This window comes from Ustilaginoidea virens, chromosome 3, assembly GCF_000687475.1.
Source record: "Ustilaginoidea virens chromosome 3, complete sequence".
Lineage (NCBI taxonomy): Eukaryota > Fungi > Ascomycota > Sordariomycetes > Hypocreales > Clavicipitaceae > Ustilaginoidea > Ustilaginoidea virens.
The window spans coordinates 3,310,870-3,330,238 of NC_057318.1; positions in this window are offsets into that span (position 1 = coordinate 3,310,870).

A 19,369-nucleotide genomic window follows, 5' to 3' on the forward strand; every position below is an offset into this window, starting at 1 on the left:
AACTAACTATCTTTAGCTTTAGATAGATAATTATAAGGCCCTTTAGTAGAGGGCTAAATAGGCATCCGCCTCTTAGGGGCGTAATCGGGCTATAGTAATAATAGCAGCGGCAGCAGTAGGAGGCCTTAGCGCTCTTAAGGTAACCTAGGAGATACTAGACCTTAAAGAGAGGAAGGTCCTTATTTTAAAATAATAGGCCTATGCCTAAAAGGATATCGCTATATCGTTATAGGTTTTCCTAGCCTAAAAGGGGGGGGAAAGGGCTTTAGAAGGAAAGTAGACTAAAGATAAAAAGGGGGAGAGTAATAGAGAGGGCAAAGGGGGGGAAAGGGGGGAGAGTACCCCTATTACTAATATAATAACTATTAACTAGTTTCGGCCCATAGGGCCCAAAAGATTTACTTATTCCTAGTGCACCTCGTTCCTACTATAGGATTACTATGAATATTATGCGGGGGCTATATAGGGGTATTTAGTAGCACCTTTAGCTATACTATATTAGAGGGATTAGGTAAGCTAGAATTAATTAAGTCGGTCGATACTAAATATCTAATAAGCAATCGTTTATACGAAATATAGTTTATTAAATACAATAGATATACTATATTAATTATAAAGCAAACTAAGGCTAGGACTAGACCTAAGGAGTATACGCTTTTATCTATAGTACTTTAGATAAGAAAGGATAATATAGTAGAGGTCTTTTAGGCCTTCCCTATAGTAATAGAGAGGTAATAGCACTAAGGGAACTTATTAGAGGCAAAGGAAAAAGTTAAAGCCGATTTTTTCTATATAAAGTTAGGTAAATATCGCTAATTTATACTTCTATAGACCTTTATATAGTCGGGTCATTTTCGCTATAAATTAGAAGTCTAATGCCCTTTCGGCCGCTAGGGTCTTATGCTAGGGGTATCTCGCCCTTACTACTACCCGATTATTTTACTATCGGTTATACTAATCTTTTACTAATTACTTTTTAGCCGGGAGCTAGCTAAGATTGGGATTAAGGAATAATATATAGGCTAGGGGTCTTTAATAACCCTTCCTTTATTAGCATTAGAGCATTATTAGTATTGCTATTAATGCGCGGTTAATCCTATCGATTATACCTATCTTATCTATTCTTTTAAAGAACCGCTAGCGGATATAGTTAAAATAGAGGTCAATTGGGGATATAGCTACTTTAGTCTTAAGGGTATTTAGCGGTATAGCCTTAAAGGCCTTAGTAACTATATAGAGGCAGGCTGATTATTCTATAGCTAGGGATTTTGCAATGCCTTTTACTACCCCTTTAGGGGCGGTAGGGGTATACCATACCCCCGCGCTAAAGGCAATAGAGGTCTAGATAACCTATATATAGACTAGGCGTGCTTCTTAGTATTAATAGCCCTAGGTTAAGGCTACTATTACTATAAGCGTAAATCGCTATTACTTAAGTTTCTTTGCGATCTTAATATAGTATTCCCTCTATTTTAGCTTATAGTAGATTTTAACTCCTAAGAATCTAGCATACTGCTTTAGCTAGATTATTATAATCTTAAGCCGTACTATAGTCTCATCCACTTTATATACGTAGGTAAAGTAGATAAGCTCGCTTTTACTAGGGTTAAAATTAAGTCTGGCTTATTTAGACCAGCTATCGCAGATAAGCTATACTTTTTTAAGTAGTACCCTTATCTCCCCTATATCTCTCCTATAGGCTATAATATTTATATCGTCGGCAAAGCCTAATATAGTAGTTAAGGCTACCTTTTATAGCCTCTTATAGAGCGGTATAATATAGATAAAGAAGAAGATAGGAGAAAAAAGGGACCCTTATAATACCCTAATAGTAATCAGCAATTTCTCTATAAGCTATCCCTCAAAGTAGATTTATACTATTTATAAATCGGTAAAGCCGTATACCTATACTATAAGCTATAGTGGGAGCCCTTTATTAAAGAGTAGGTAGATAAAGTAGGTATAATTAACTATATTAAATACTACTAATATATCTAATTAAAGGAGTAAGGTAGTCCTACTATAGTGCTAAATTATACGAATAATCTCTATTAGCATACTTAATGCTATATTAATTAACCGGTTTGCCCTATTACCTATTTAAAGATTTAGAAGGAGGTTACCCTCCTTAAAAATAGCGGTAAGCTACCTTATGACCATAGCTTTTATAACCTTCCCTATTAGGTTAAATAATAATATTAGTCTCTATCCTCCTACTTTTAAGTATTCCTTAGGCCTTTTCCTAAGTTTCTATAGTACTACTACTTTAGCCTCCCGGAACTAGGCTAAATAATACCTAATACGGTATATTTTATTAAGGAAGTATATTAAGGTTTGAACGAGTAGAGGGCTATATACTTTAAGAAATCCTACTAAGAGCCTATTAGGGCCTAATACTTTCCAGCCTACTATATTGTGTAATATAGTATATACCTCTTCGTAAGTAAAAGAGTCTATAGAGGGGAATATAGTAGTAGTAAGCTAAAGGAATATTAGGTTAGGGATATCGTTATAAGTAGCCTAAAAGGTAGGGAAGAACCGTTAGGCAAGTATTTATACCTTCTCTTTATACATTATTGCCTTTAGGCCTAAACTACTTTATTCTAGTGGGGGGATCTCTCTTAATTTAGGCAAGAGGCCGCTATATAAGCAAGCCTATTTCTCTAAAGACTATATGTTGAAATCAGCGCCTTTTTAGCTGTATTTTGGTACTGGTCTCGCTACCGTACGACGTCTTTACGTTGAGATATCGCGGTGGCTATACCAGGCGCTATGGTGGGGCACAGCGCCCCACAACGCCGATTACAGTGGGCCACAGCGCCGGTCACGGCACCGGTACAGCGACCCATAATCCGGCCACAGCGGCCGGTCACAGTGGGCCACAGGGCCCACAACAGGCGGCGCATTTCTATGGGATTACCAAATGGGCAAACCTTGCTAATACCAGCACTTTCGGCCTTCTATATACAGTCACCCGCTACACCGGTCATTTACGGCAGACCGATATAGGGCTTCCGGCCCATACGGCAGGCTGTTATAGGGCATCCGGCACACCGCTATAAGCCACTGGGCTTGGTTGGGTATGCACTAGGTAGGATATTGGGCACAGACTAGGCACGGTTAGGCAGACCGACTTTTCGTCGGGTTTTTCGCTATTTTTGCGGTTTTTCATTATTTTCAACCACTTTTTCAAGATAGTAGAAATATGCCCAAAATTCCCTCTTTCTAGCTAGAATAGTCACTAACAATTAGAATTAGATTTCCCTAATATCTTTGCTCTGGTCAACCTTTTATACGCTTTAAATCTTTAACCAGCTCTTTATTTTATTCTGCAACGCCTTATACGCCACTATCGGTATCCAGTACATTTCCAATAGTGTTCTGAATCACCATTTTGCAATAGGTTATGAGCCCGGTGTCTTAAGGCTTCCAGCTTAAGACTTTTTTACGCTAACTTAGGATTTTAATGCATTTGGCAGCTAACCTTCTAGAAATCTAACTAATAAGGGACTGATCATCCTAGATTTAGGAACTTAGCTACCATACCAAGCTGCAACACATCCTTACAATAGGATTTTCTAAGGTTATTCCTTAATGCAGCTTTCTTCTAGATTTTTTATCTAGATTTTTAGTCTTAATTTTCTTCGCATTTTTAAGATATTCCGGCACCTTTTCTCTTCCTATAATAGCCAGTCAGAACGTTCCTACTAATAACCCAGGCCATAATAACCCAGGCCATAATAACCCAGGCTACTAAGTCCCTAATACGGCAGAGGTAGAAGAATCTGATAATAACCAGGAAATTGCCTAGCTTAGGGAAGACTAATAGGAAATAAAAAAAGAATTCAACTATAAATTTAATTGAATTAATTCTAAAATCGATTTTTTGGCTAATAAGGTAGGCACCTTAATAGACAGACTAATTAAGCCTACTACTAGCCTACCATCCTAGGATATAATGGATGTAGATACCTTCCAAACCCCTATAGGTAAAGGAAATAATCCACTATTACTACCTAAAGCCTAGTAACCCCTGCCGGTTCCATCTAGTATTAGCAGCCAAGTTAGCGCTATAGCTATTAAGGAACTAGCTAAAATAGCTAATAGATTCTAGGAATCCTAAAAGCTAAGGGGGGCATCTAACTTCGACTAATAGAAACAGGCCCTTATAATTCAACTTAGGGCACTCAATATCGCTAAATTCATCGAAAATCCTTCTATTGCTAGCAGTTTTAACGATTTAGGGCAAGCACTTTTACTATTACTTATTAAGAATAGTTGCATAGAAGGACTAGCTGCCGCTATTAACTGGTGCACTAACCTAGAGTCAGCCTTTACGTTACTTACTAAATAATATTCTTACTCATTAGACGTATAGCGGACCCACCTATACCCTGCCTTCTATCAACTAAATTTTATAGGCTATAAGGGTACCTTAGAATCTTTTAATGCCTCCTTTAATAGCTACCTATCTAGGCTGTAAATTTTAGGCTCCTATATATAACCTTTCGACTAAATCAGCTAGTATTTATATACTGTAGAAGGGGTCTTTTTTCAGTAGGCAGAACGGCACCGCATAATAATAAGAATCGCCTATACTCAGGGAAATATATTAAATATTAACTTGTAATTTTATATAATTGATTTACTAGAAGAATAATACATTAAAGGGTTATTAATAGTAAGGGCTACTACCCACCTCGCAAAGGTTAAGGGTGCCGCTACTAATAGCAATAGTAGCAAGCCAGCTAGTAATAATACTAATAAGGGTAGTAAAAATACTACTACTAATGCTAATAAAAAGAATAAATAGGGGTCTTCTACCCAATAAGGGTCTTCTTTAGCTATATAGGGTAAGCCGGAAAATAAGAAGAAGAATAAAGAAAAGAAAGATTCAGCTAATAAAGCAGATACCCTATAAAAGACCGACGAAAAGGAAAAGACTGTTAATTCCTTTATATTAGGGAATTATAATACTTTAAGTCTTATACCTAGTAAGACAGCCTATTCTTCCTTTTAGGACCGCGAATATATGCAATTTCTAGCTACCAGCTATAGTGCATAATCCGGTGGGAAAACGCTAATAGATTCTTTGCTTTATAATACTAGTTCTACGGTGTATATCATCAACGATAAAAAGCATTTTACCTACTTCTAATACTATACCGGAAATAGACCAGTCATCAGCATAAGTAGTGGCCTAATTAAGCCTAGTGGGTAGGGCATAGCGCGTTTTACTGTGCTATAGGGCACCAACCTACCTTAGTAGGGCACCTTAGAGCTTACTAACGCCCTCTTCATACCAGCTTTTAATATTAATATCTTTAGCGGCGTTAAATACTATCTAAATTATGGCAGTATTTAGGGCCAAAGCCTTATTAATAGCAATAATAAGTGCATTAGGCTTCTTAACTTTAAGAGATATAGCTTTTTTTTACAATAAAAAGGGATAGATTCGCCGTTTTTACATCATACCAGCCAAAATCACCCGGCTTCATACAATATCTCGGTCGAAATACCTACCTTAGCTAACCTAAATAAATACGAAAAATATCCCCTACTAGAGGATTTACCTACCCTACTAGCTGACTCGGACTATCTACTAGCTAATTCTCAAGCTAATCTACCAGCTAATTTGCAAACTACCCTACCAGCTAGTCCTGGTTTTTCGGTAGTACCAAAAGAGGCTACTATTCCCAATATAGCCTAACCACTATAGAGGGCCCCGGTCGCCCTCAACCCAGCCCTAGTATCAGCAGCTGATATTAAGTATTAAAAGCTACTATTACTAGCCGGACTTTGGCATATCCGGCTTGGGCATATTAGAATCTAACTTTTAAAGAAAACTTATACATTAACTATAGGGTTACCTAATCTTAGTAAGGTAAAGGATTCTGATTTTAACTGCATCGCCTGTAAAAGGGCAAAGTCAGTTCGGCGTTTTACATTAGGGGCTATACCAGACCCTATGCATTATTTGGATATTATAGAGGGTGATATCTTCTAAATTAACCCTCTACTATATAATAAACGCCCTATTTGCCTTATTTTAGTTGACCGGAAATCACGCTTCCGTTAGGTATATTTACTACCTAATAAGGAGGGACCCATAGTATTCCCAGTATTATAGGGGTTCTTCTAAAGTCTTAGGAATCGCTATAGCAAATCAGCTATTAAATTCCACTATAATAGTAGCAAGGAAATCAACGACGTTATTACAGCCTAGCTAGCTCTTAAGGGCATAGATTTTTTAACTTCTTCCCCTTATATTTATAAGCAAAATGGGTTAGTAGAATGCTTTATACGGGTTATTATTAACCGACTTAGAGCTACTATGCTTTAGTCTCGGTTACCTTCTTACCTTTAGTCTATAGTGATTCTTAGTATTACTACCTTAGTAAATCTAATAGCAGTCTTAAACCGTTCTTTATCACCTTTCGAGGAATTAAAGAAGGACTTTCTAGAAATTACGCACTACCACCTACCCGACCTTACTAGCTTTAGGGCTATTAGTGCGGCTATAGAGGTGCTAATCCCTCTAGAAAAACGGGTCATTAGCTATAAGCTGGCCCCCCAGACCGAGTCAGGTAGGTTACTAGCTACGCTAGGTAATAGCACCTACCTCGTCTATATCCTATATCGCCGGGTCATTATTAAGACCTCTTTTATTACTTTTACCTACTAAAATGAAGGTATAGGCCCTATTTTAAGTGGCCTAGAGGGTATTTTTAATTTCTAACCGCCTTCTAATTTAGAGGGGGTAAATATCGACTAAATTACTCTGGAAGAGCCTATTTAGAAGTCGCCTCGCCTAAATATGCCTATTTTAGGCTTAGCCGAGGGCATAGGCCTACTATAGGCCACGGATCCAACACAGCCTACGGGCCCACCACAACTAATGGGCCTAATACAGTATACGGATCCACCATAATTAGCGGGCCTACTATAACTAATGGGCCTGCCACAACCAGTAGGCCTACCAATTGGCCCGCCACAGCACTCTGCAATATTTCCTAGTAATTCGCCGTCTTTTAATTCTAAATCGCTTTAGTCTAACTTAGCTTTTTAGCTTAGGCAAGACGGTCCGCTTTTACCGGCTAAGGAAAATGCACCTTTTTTCCATACAAAAAGGCTATAAATGCTAGGAAATATAGAAAGCTCTCGTCACTAGGAATCTTAACCATAGAGATTTTCTGAATCTGTTATAAAAGTGGGCATATCCCGCATATATGAAAATTCTGACTTGCTTCATATAGAAAATTTTCAATAGTCCGAATCTTAAAGCCTTATACATACTAATTTTCTGCGACTTTCCGATACAATAGATTCTGCCTTTTTATTAAGCTTCCTAGTAAATATAGCATTTCACTATAGTAAAACGCTGCCTATATTAGAATATCTAAAATTTAAGAGTCTAGATATCGTATTAAATGAGAGATTGTGGGAGAGAATGTTTCGAGTACTAGAAAATAAGCCTATTATAGCCACTAGGGGTAGAAGAAGAATATATACACAGATACGAGACGTGCAAGGTATCCTAAATTACGGATACTATAGGTTACTTTCTGGCCTACAAGCGGACTAATGGGGCTTTTTCCCACCTATACAGCCGGAAAACAACGGCATTTTCGGGTACCCAGGCAGCCCCCTAGAGGCTCCTATATAGGATTTCCCCCCTTCCTATGCTTTTTACTAGTAAATATACGATATATGCTATGCAGCTAAGATTAAGGCTGCAAAACGGGCCTTAAAAGGTGTGCCTAATAGCTGGAAGGAAGTCTTATATAACCCATATAAGGATAGCTGGGTTAAGGCCTTATTTTCGGAATTCGAGCAATTAATCGACTTAAATATCTTCTAATTTATACTAAAGGCTAGTATTCCTACTAGTAGGAAGATATTGCGTAACCGGCCTGTTTTTCGTATAAAGAAAGATGCGAATAATAACCCGGTTAAATATAAAGCACGATTAGTTGTTAAAGGCTTTATGCAGGTATCTGGGTAAGACTTTATAGAGACCTATGCCTCTACCTCGATCCTACTAATATAGAGGATCATCCTTGCTTTTGCTGCTGCAAATAACTAGGAAATAGAGTAAATAGACTTTATTGGTGCCTTTCTAAATAGCGAACTACTGGAGACGATTTATATAGAGATTCCAGCTGGTTTTCTAGAATTTGCAGAAAGCCTACTCTCACCTAACCTAGCCTTATGGTCTGACTAGCAGCATTATCGACTTCTAGCCTTGCTTACTAAGGCTGGATATGACCCCTCTACATTACAGGTCATACTATTAAAGAAAGCCTTATATAGGCTAAAATAAGGCCCTCGCGAGTGGCAGTTATGGTTAAAAGATCTTCTAGTATAAGAGGGTTTTACGCTATTACTTTCTAATGCTGCTATCTTCTATAATAAAGGAATGTATACTTTTATTATAACCTATGTAGATGACTGCTTAATTGTCGGTCCGGACTTTAGCTATATTGACTAGCTTAAGGCTAAATTCTATAAGGTTTATACTATAGAAGACTGAGGACTTACCTCCTTCTTTCTAAAAGTATAGATTATTAGGGATAGAGAAAAGGGCTTATTATAGCTGCACTAATCGCAATTTATTACGGAAGTCCTTAAGAAGTTCAACCTTAAGGATGTATAACTGTATCTAATCCCGCTATAGCCCGGTATACTTACTGAGGCTGATGATATGCCGCTAGATGCTAGTAATCAATACTTATTCTAGCAGCTAATAGGGACATCAATATGGTTAATAATGATATTAAGACCTAACTTTGCCTTTCCAATGCAATACCTATTACGATATATATAATAGGCTTCTACTATACAGCTTAATACTGCTAAAGGCACTTTTCGCTACTTAGCTAGTACAGTAAATACAGCTATTTATTACCGAGCCGCTAAAGCTACCATAGTATTAGCTGCATTTTCTAATAGCGATTTTACTAGGTGCCGGCTAACTTTAAAGTCTACTAGTGGTTATCTTACTACCTTAAATGGTGGGCCTATTAGCTAGAGGTCAAAACGATCTTCGACTATAGTTTTATTAACGCTTAAAGCCGAATCTGATGTAATACTTAAGGCGATTCGCGAAGTAGAGTAGATATCTAATTTATTTAAAGAAATCTAGGTCGATATTTAACGCCCGATACCACTATACTGCGATAACTAAGGGTCTATTTCTAATGCAAATGACCTAAATTAGCATACCCGCACTAAGCATACCTTGCTTAAATTCCGGTATATACGTGAGAAGGCCTATAGTGGCCTGGTAAAAATATCTTATTTACCCACGATAGATATGCCTGCGGATAGACTTACTAAACCACTTCCAAGCCCGAAATTCCCTATATTTCGGCAGCTATTAGGGCTGCAATCCCTATAGCATTATCATCTTTTTTTTCTAATTTTTACAGGGTTTCTTTCTTTTATTCTAACGCTAGGATTAGCCATATTGCTAATCAGAGGGGGTGTTGAAATCAGCGCCTTTTTAGCTGTATTTTGGTACTGGTCTCGCTACCGTACGACGTCTCTATGTTGAGATATCGCGGTGGCTATACTAGGCGCTATAGTGGGGCACAGCGCCCCACAACGCCGATTACAGTGGGCCACAGCGCCGGTCACGGCACCGGTACAGCGACCCACAATCCGGCCACAGCGGCCGGTCACAGTGGGCCACAGGGCCCACAACAGGCGGCGCATTTCTATGGGATTACCAAATGGGCAAACCTTGCTAATACCAGCACTTTCGGCCTTCTATATACAGTCACCCGCTACACCGGTTATTTACGGCAGACCGATATAGGGCTTCCGGCCCGTACGGCAGGCTGTTATAGGGCATCCGGCACACCGTTATAAGCCACTGGGCTTGGTTGGGTATGCACTGGGTAGGATATTGGGCACAGACTGGGCACGGTTAGGCAGACCGACTTTTCGTCGGGTTTTTCGCTATTTTTGCGGTTTTTCATTATTTTCAACCACTTTTTCAAGATGGTAGAAATATGCCCAAAATTCCCTCTTTCTAGCTAGAATAGTCACCAACAATTAGAATCAGATTTCCCTGACATCTTTGCTCTGGTCAACCTCTTGTGCGCTTTAAATCTTTAACCAGCTCTTTGTTTTATTCTGCAACGCCTTGTACGCCACTATCGGTATCCAGTATATTTCCAACAGTGTTCTGAATCACCATTTTGCAACACTATAGGTCGGCATGCTATATAGTTGCTGTATTAAGGGCCTCTCGCTATAACTGGCGCTATTCCTCCTAGATAATATAGGACTAAATCGCTCTTGCTTTTTAAGTGGCGCTAAAGTTCTCCGGGGTATAGCATACTGCCTATTTTCGGTAGGCCTTTTTTACTGCTATTTAGGCTATCTTAGCGCGGGAGTTCTACTAGGGCTCTATATTAGGAGCTTTAGGTGCCCTCTTTAGTACCGCGATATTAGTGATACTCTAGAGTTAGCCGGTAAGCTATTTAGCATATATATCTGTTAAAATCCTATAGTAGCCTACTAGGCTGCTGGCCTTATGCCCTACTGGCCTACTAACCTTCTGGCCCTTATACCGCCTCTTGGACTTATGGTAGTATTACCTTAGGCCTTTGCCTTTTACCTTAAGGATTTTCAGTAGATTATTTACTGTATATCAAGTAAGATAGGCCTTGTTGAAAAAGGTGTGGCATTGCTAAATTAGCGTGGTTGCCTACTAGCGTGGTAGCGGCCTACTAGCGTGGTGTGGCATTGCTAAATTAGCGTGGTGGCCTACTAGCGTGGTGGCTAGTCCACTAGTGTGGTGGTTAGTCACTAGCGTGGTGGCTAGTTACTAGTGCGGTGACTAGTTACTAGTGCGGTGGTTAGGGTGGTTGAAAAGGCCCGATATAGTGGGGCTGCTGACGTATTATATACGTGGCAAAGCGAGCATTACGGGGAGCTTTCTTACTGGCTACCTTGGATGCCTAGGCCCACCCCTTCTTCGTGTATATATAGGATAGCTTTCCCCCTTCTTTCTAGATAGTAGAAGGGCAGCACAATCGAGTCTATTAATGCACTATATGCCTCTTAACTTCTTATCTTCCCTGCGTTTTCTGGTTATCTTATATTTGCCTTGCCTTTACACTTGCCCTGCTTTATAGCACTTATATAGTCTTAGGACTTAGTGAAAAATCTAGTATTTATACTAAGATTAGTTCATAGGTCGCAGACAGTCTCGTGCCATCTAGCTAGCTAGTAAGGCTCTGCTTTTATAGTGACCTTGAGAATTGCAATAGGTTATAAGCCCGGGTTTATACTTCTTTGTTTTTACCCTACCTCTTTTGTATTCACCTCTTGGTCTCTCTTGCTTATTAATACTACTAATATAGCTATCCTTTGGTATCTTCGGCTTACCCTTATTAACTTCGGCTTACCTATTATCACCTTTGGCTTACCCTTTGTTACTTACGGCATTACCTTGCGGCAATCAACGGCGTACCCCTATGGTAACTTACGGCATAACCTTACGGCACTCTTAGCGTAACCTTACGTTATTTTCGGAGTAACCTACGGCACCTACGGATTTTATAGTGTGATATCTACTACACTATACCACTGTATAACACCTTTTCCTCTAGTGCACGACTTATATTGCACTATACGGCACTTGTTATACTCTCCCACTTATAGCACCTTTGGTACAGTACTTACGGCACCTTTTTATATTACGGCACCTACGGCACCTACGGCACCTGGCTTCTACAGCATTTACGGCACCTACGGTACTTATGGTACCTTTATATTACGGCACTATATAAGCACCTTGAACACCAACGCTATAATACGGACTTGCATAACGCCTACGGCATTTGTGCTTTTATATTGAGACCTGCCGCTATACTCTGCGGTTACCTTTTATAGTAGGCTACTAGCCACTATATTTACTGGCTATTTTACTAGTTATTCGACTATTTTGCTAGCTATTCAGCTGGTTATTCATCTGTTCCTACAGCTATTAGCACTATTTTTAACGACTTTTAACCACTATAATGGCACAGTCTAGGCCTTCTACTTATAAGGCCACTTTGGATTCCGACTCTAAAGCTGATCTTACTATACAACTACAGCTAGATATAGACTATATAAAGTCCCAGATGAACACCCTAATTATCCTTTATCAGAATGAAATTATTTATTGTTATTTTATTTTATTATTTTTGGATATCTATCGCCGATAATTCCTACGCATCGCCGCATCATCAGATTGAAAAAGGTATTAAGTATTTAGTACTTATATTTATATGACGGCTGCTAGTAAAGTTGAGTACCCAGTACTTACACACATTCCTTTACGCGCAAATGTATGATGCATCACAAATTGATCACACCACTTTATCGTCGCAAATCTCGATGCATTACAAATGCACATTTCGCCACATATCTATGATATCACAGTATGGTCACGATATTTACGTCAGATTGATTTCACTAGGGATGTTCTATGTTGGAATATTATGTATTTAAATCCCTAGATATTCCTACCCAAATAGTGGGAAGGAAGTATGGAGATATGCATGTAAGCAAGTATGCAGAATTAATGCATATCAGATTGTCCCTACGCCTTAGTCTCGTATCTTATCTATGCCGTTACTTTACCTTACTGCGATTTTACCATTCTACTGCCTTTATCCTTTGCATACTGTATTATCTTAGCAGGCGAAAACGTTTGATAGTTATGAGCCCGGTTTGCATCCGGTAAATCATTTTATTCTATCTATTTTATCCTATCGATTTCTCTCCGACTATTATTCGCATGCATTTATTACCAGCTGCACGCCGACAAATTACCAGCTGGTCCGACGGATTACCAGCTGCTTCCCCCTTTTTATCGTGCAAGCAAACAGCTACACACTGACTTTAGCCAGCTGCATACAGCTGTGCCTTGGTTGTAAGAGTGCAATTACGCATTCTATGCAATATTAATCTTTTCTTGCTGCTATATTTCTTATACCTTTGTGCTAATATTATTACTAGGACCGTATATCACGCGTTTATATATTGCAATTCTATCACCTTAATCCGACCTTCGCCGCGCGCCGCGCAATAGGCATACCGACTGCTTACCTGCGCACCTTCTATTATATCGTCGCTATCTTGCCAGATGATTTTCTACGATTAAATATTCTTTCCGACGAAGAAATCAGCCTCGGGCAAAAGTTCTGCTAGGGCACCCGTGCTGCCATACAAATTGCTAATACAAGGCACAGCCTAAAAGAACGCAGCAGTGCCGACACATTTACCTGCACGAAATATTTCTTCTGACTTAGGAAGCCGGCAAGCGACTTTTGACTACTAAGGCCGGAAGACCATAAGTGTGGTATATTATAACTGGATTGACCACCTGGATTAATCCCTTTTGCCTAGGACTATTTACTAGGACTATTTTGCCCTTTGGATTTACTTAGACCTTTATCCGTTAGATTTTCTTTGACTAAGGCTAGGTTATTATTCTTTCCTATTATTATCCTATCCTACCTTACCTATCTTACCTATCCTGCCTTTCCTACCTATTCCACTATAGCTACTAATACCGACCTAGGGAACCCGGCAAACTTCCAACTGCTAGGCAGTAAAGACTGGTTTAAATAGATCTCGATTATTGAGAAGTTCGCTATCAACAAAAATATCTGGGCCTATATCAACCCTTCTGTGTAAGATAGGCCTACCTTATAATAGCCCGTTGAGCCTACTGCTTCTACTATTAAGCCTCATGCTTCCTCTATCCTTAACCTCGACGATTCTAATTTTACTAGGTTGCAATATATAACGAATGTCTATAGGACTGCCCTATAGGATTATAAGGATAAGAAAAAGGCTCTCGTTAATATCTAACGCTAGATTATCGCAACAATAGGCAACTACTACGATACCATAAGCCAAGAGAATGATGTTACCGCATAGCTATACTTATTAAAACAATACTTACAGCCTACCACTTAGGATTATGAAAAAGATATCCGCCAGCGCTATATAGCTATGCTGCGAAGTCCTAATAGGACTAAAATATCCAGCTAGATTACTTCCTATAAGAAAGTCCTTATAGAAGCTATTAATATCAACCTACCAGATACATAAGGACTCCGACCAACCTAGGATTTTATCGATGCCGTAGAATCTATTACACCAGCCTTTTCTAATTATTAGAAAAATAGAATTAAAGAAAAGCAACGCAATAATAAAGAAGGATAGGAGAAAAAGATACCCAACGGTCATTATATCAGTAATTTATTCGAGCAAGAGTTTGCCTTACAACAATAAAAAGCATAAGGTACCTTTACCTCTTTCCAGGATATAGATATAACTAATAATGCAAATAAAAATCAACAAAATAATCAACAAAAAACAACTAACATTACCAAGCCAAAACAACCATATATTTGTGGCCTTTTATATCGCTGGGAAGATTGTTATGTTTTAAACTAGCAAAAGGCGCCTAAGGATTGGAAGCCTAATACCACTATACTTAATAAAATTCAATCTAAGTTTTCATCTGATCAGCGCTTTAAGGATATAGTTATCAAAGCATTGCAAGCGAAAGGAATCACGATTAATCCTATTATATTACAACTACCCTATCCTTCTACATCACTTAGAATTGCGTTTGCTAGCAAGGATAGTAATATGTTACACAATATTATACAACCCGAACCGATTATATCGTTAACGACTATTATCAGCCCACAAGTAAGCCCACAGGCATCTCTATCTATTACAAGCCCATAGGCATCCCTATCTATTACCAGCCTATAGGCATCCCTTCCTATTACCAGCCCACAGGCATCTCTCTTAACCACACCCTATCCACTTAAAGATTCCTAGATACTAGATAGTAGTTCCAATACCCACATCACCAACAATAAGGACCGGTTGCTAGATTACGTACCAAATATCGAGCCGGAAATAGCATTTGCAGGCGAATCTAATCCTTCTATACTAGGATATGGAAGAGTGCGATTAAATACTAATAAAGGCATCTTCGAGCTACTACATGTAGCATACATACCGACATTTCACACTAATGTGGCCAGCTTGGAGCGATTTATGCGTGCAAATTACCACTGGAACTCACAGACTGGCTGGATTACACACAATAAGGACCGTTTATTTTATACTAACCGGATGTTTGGCTAGCAGGTTATTGAGTATAGCGAAGTCGCTGTTGCTACTGCCACCACTACTACTACTAAGGATACTATAGTATCTTACCCCTCTGATGAAACTACGGTATCTTGCCCTTCTACATCTAGTACCTCTAAGGATACTATGCCGCCTTCATCTATTATTAGTAGGGAAGACCCTACTATACTAGATAAAAATATATCTCTATCAATCAACAATTCTGCGGCTACACAATCTATACTATTTCATCCTACTCAACCTACTATAGCGCCTACTACAGCAGTAGCTATCTCGAAGGATACCTATAATGCGTCTGCCTCGGAAGCTACGGCTACGATATAGCATAAGAGACTAGGCCACCCTAATAAGGAAGCCTTAGAAAGGATAGTCCAGTCGACTACCGGCGCTAAAATTAAGGGATTACTTACTATTGATTGTGAGCAGTGCTTACTATCTAAGGCCACTAGGATTATCAGCCGGCAGCCCTATTTACCTAGCCTAAGACCTTTCTGGCGGGTATATATTGATATATTTATACTGGACCAAGCTTATAATGGTGCTGTTGTAGTACTATTATTACGGGATGATGATACTAAATTTATCTTCTGTTATCTTTTATTTTCTAGGACCTAGTCGGAAATCCTAGGAAAGCTAGCAGACCTTGACAACTATTTATAGCGCTAGTGGAACCTTGCTATTTCTGTTGTTTATCGCGATAACGATCCTGCTTTCCAGTAATAATACCACAATTGGAAGACATCCTTAGGTATAGAGGATGAAGTCATAGCGCCTTATACCTTAGCCTAAAACGGCCCAGCTGAATGCTTGGGGGGTATTATAGGGACTAAAGCTAGGACCTTACGACTAGCTGCTAACCTACCTAAAGACCTATGGCCGGAGCTATAGAAAGCCGCAACCTTCTTATATAATCGCACACTACAATAAGGCCTTTAGTGGATTATACTACATCAACGACTTCATTCCTGGCTAGCTAATAACGCTAGGGATACCCAATATACTGATCCTAGGCCTTCTATATTATTCCTCAAGGCTTACAGTTGCAAGGCCTATCTATTGATAATAATAGCATTAAAAGGCACTAATCGATGAGAATTAAAGCTAGCACCACACGCTGAGATAGGATATTTAATAGGTTACGATTCTACTAATATCTACCGTATGTAGATTCCCGACCCTTATGAAGTACGATGAATTCGCGATATTACTTTCGATAAAAACAGCTTCTATAGTGGTAAAGCCACCGCTACTATACCATAACGAATTGAGATACAACTGCCACAATATATCGATAACGCATCTGAGTATGAGGATATAGACGAACTCTATATATCTTACCCTTCTACTACTGTTATACCTGTTCCTTCTACCCCTAGCACTACTTAGCCTTATATTCTTAGTCCTACTATACCTTCTACTAGCATAATATTACCTTCGACTTCTATACCTACTAGTGAATAAGCTGTTCCTAGTAAATAACAATATCTTATAGTCTAGCTACCTACCCCAGCTTCTATACATCCTTCTGAAGCAAGCGCTGAGATTAGTCCTACACTACAAAGGTCAGCTAGGCTGGCTAGTAAGAATACTTCTAGTACGGCTTTTATTAGCAGTTTTTTTCTAGGCACTAAGGAATACCTATACCGATTATCCCTACCGCCTGAACCTAGGTTTTGGAAAGACCTAAAAGGTCACCGTTTCGAACTAGAATTTAAAGAAGCCGCAAAGAGCGAATTCTGCGATAACTGGAATAAAGGAACCTTTAAGCCTATACAACTATCAGACCTTCCTAATAATTATAAGCCTATACCACTTACGTGGGTGTTTAAATACAAGTGTGATAAACACGGCTTTCTCACTAAATTTAAAGCCCGAATTTGTGTGCGTAGTGATCTTCAACCTTATAGTGATAAAGAGACCTATGCCGCTATACTAGCTGCCAAATCCTTTCGAATCTTAATAGCTATTATGATGAAGTTCGACCTTGATACTATACAAATGGATGCTATATCGGCATTTACCAATAGCCTATAGGACGAAGTTGTCTATATCGATTATCCGGATGGATTTAAAAGACCTGGATGGGCACTATTATTATAACGCGCCTTATATGGTCTTCGCAGGTCCCCTTACCTATAGCAATAAGAGCTTTTATCAACCCTTAAATCCCTCAACCTTACTCTTATTATAGAAGACCCTTGCATTATGATTACTACTACTGTAGTAGTCTTTTATTTTGTGGATGATATAGTAGTACTATTTCAACTAAAGAATCGTCCTAAAGTAGAATCCCTCGTTAATAAATTAAAAGTAGCCTATAAAATGAAGGACCTTAGTACTCTGAAATGGTTCCTAGGTATCCGAATTATACGGCATCGGCCTACTAAGACCTGGCTATTGTAAGACTTTTATATGGAAAAGCTTGCGCACGACTTCTTAAAAGGAAGAAATATTATATATAAAAACTATCCAATTCCAGAACAGCCTCTTAATAAATATACTGGTATCGCTATAGTATACGAGATATACTAGTACTAAAAGCTTATGGGCTCTATAAATTACCTAACTACTATAACCCGACCTGATACTGCTGTAGCAGTCTCCCGCCTTTCAGAATATCTACACAACCCTTCTCCTTACTATTACCTACTAGCCATAGGGGTCATAATGTACCTCTATATCACACGTTATTTAGCTATTCAATATACTGCCATATAACAACCAAGTGATGATATCCAGCAGCAATTGTCTACTAAAGAGCTATTAATATCTTCTAATGCTGCTTTTGCTGATGATAAAGAGACCCGAAAGTCTATCTAGGGCTTTTTCTTCAGCCTATTTGGCGGACCTATTGGTTGGGAAGCCACTAAACAACATACCGTTACCATATCTTCCACCGAAGCAGAGCTACTAGCACTATCATCAACTGCTAAGACCACTATATCTGTAACCCGTCTTATGGAATAACTAGGACTTAAGCTTGATCATAAGGTTACTATTGACTGCGATAACCTACAAGCTATACGCCTAGTAACAACAATAATGCCCCGTATTAATACTGCATTAAAGCATGTTGATATCCACAACAGCTGGCTGCGACAGGCTTATCAGCAGGGTTTATTCGACCTGATTTATATCCCTACTAATAATATAGTAGCGGATGGGCTCACAAAGGCTCTTATAGGTCAACGATTTACTACCTTCCGTAACCAACTAGGCCTAGTAGATATTGAGGACCTAGTACGAAAAACAGAAGATGACGAGAGTGATACCGACTAGCTAGATAGAGCTATATTCTAGCCTATCTAGGGGGGTATGTCAGAATGAAATTATTTATTGTTATTTTATTTTATTATTTTTGGATATCTATCGCCGATAATTCCTACGCATCGCCGCATCATCAGATTGAAAAAGGTATTAAGTATTTAGTACTTATATTTATATGACGGCTGCTAGTAAAGTTGAGTACCCAGTACTTACACACATTCCTTTACGCGTAAATGTATGATGCATCACAAATTGATCACACCACTTTATCGTCGCAAATCTCGATGCATTACAAATGCACATTTCGCCACATATCTATGATATCACAGTATGGTCACGATATTTACGTTAGATTGATTTCACTAGGGATGTTCTATGTTGGAATATTATATATTTAAATCCCTAGATATTCCTACCCAAATAGTGGGAAGGAAGTATGGAGATATGTATGTAAGCAAGTATGCAGAATTAATGCACATCAGATTGTCCCTACGCCTTAGTCTCGTATCTTATCTGTGCCGTTACTTTACCTTACTGCGATTTTACCATTCCACTGCCTTTATCCTTCGCATACTGCATTATCTTAGCAGGCGAAAACGTTTGACATCCTTATATAAGGCTTAGTTAGTAGGCGAAATAGTAACGTTCCTACTATTATAATTAGCAAGGAACTAGTAGAGGCTACTAGCCCTACTATCTCTAGTCCTACTAATATGAACAGCAAGGACCCTGTAGAGGCTATTAGCCCTACTAATACTAACGCCGCTTCTACTAATAATAGCAAGAATAATTCTACTAATAATAGGAAAAAGAAGCAGCAATAGAAGAAGAAACAGGACTCTAGCAGCAAACAGCAAAATGTCGAGTCCTTTATTATAGGCAATTATAATACCCAGGATACTAATATATCCTATTCCTC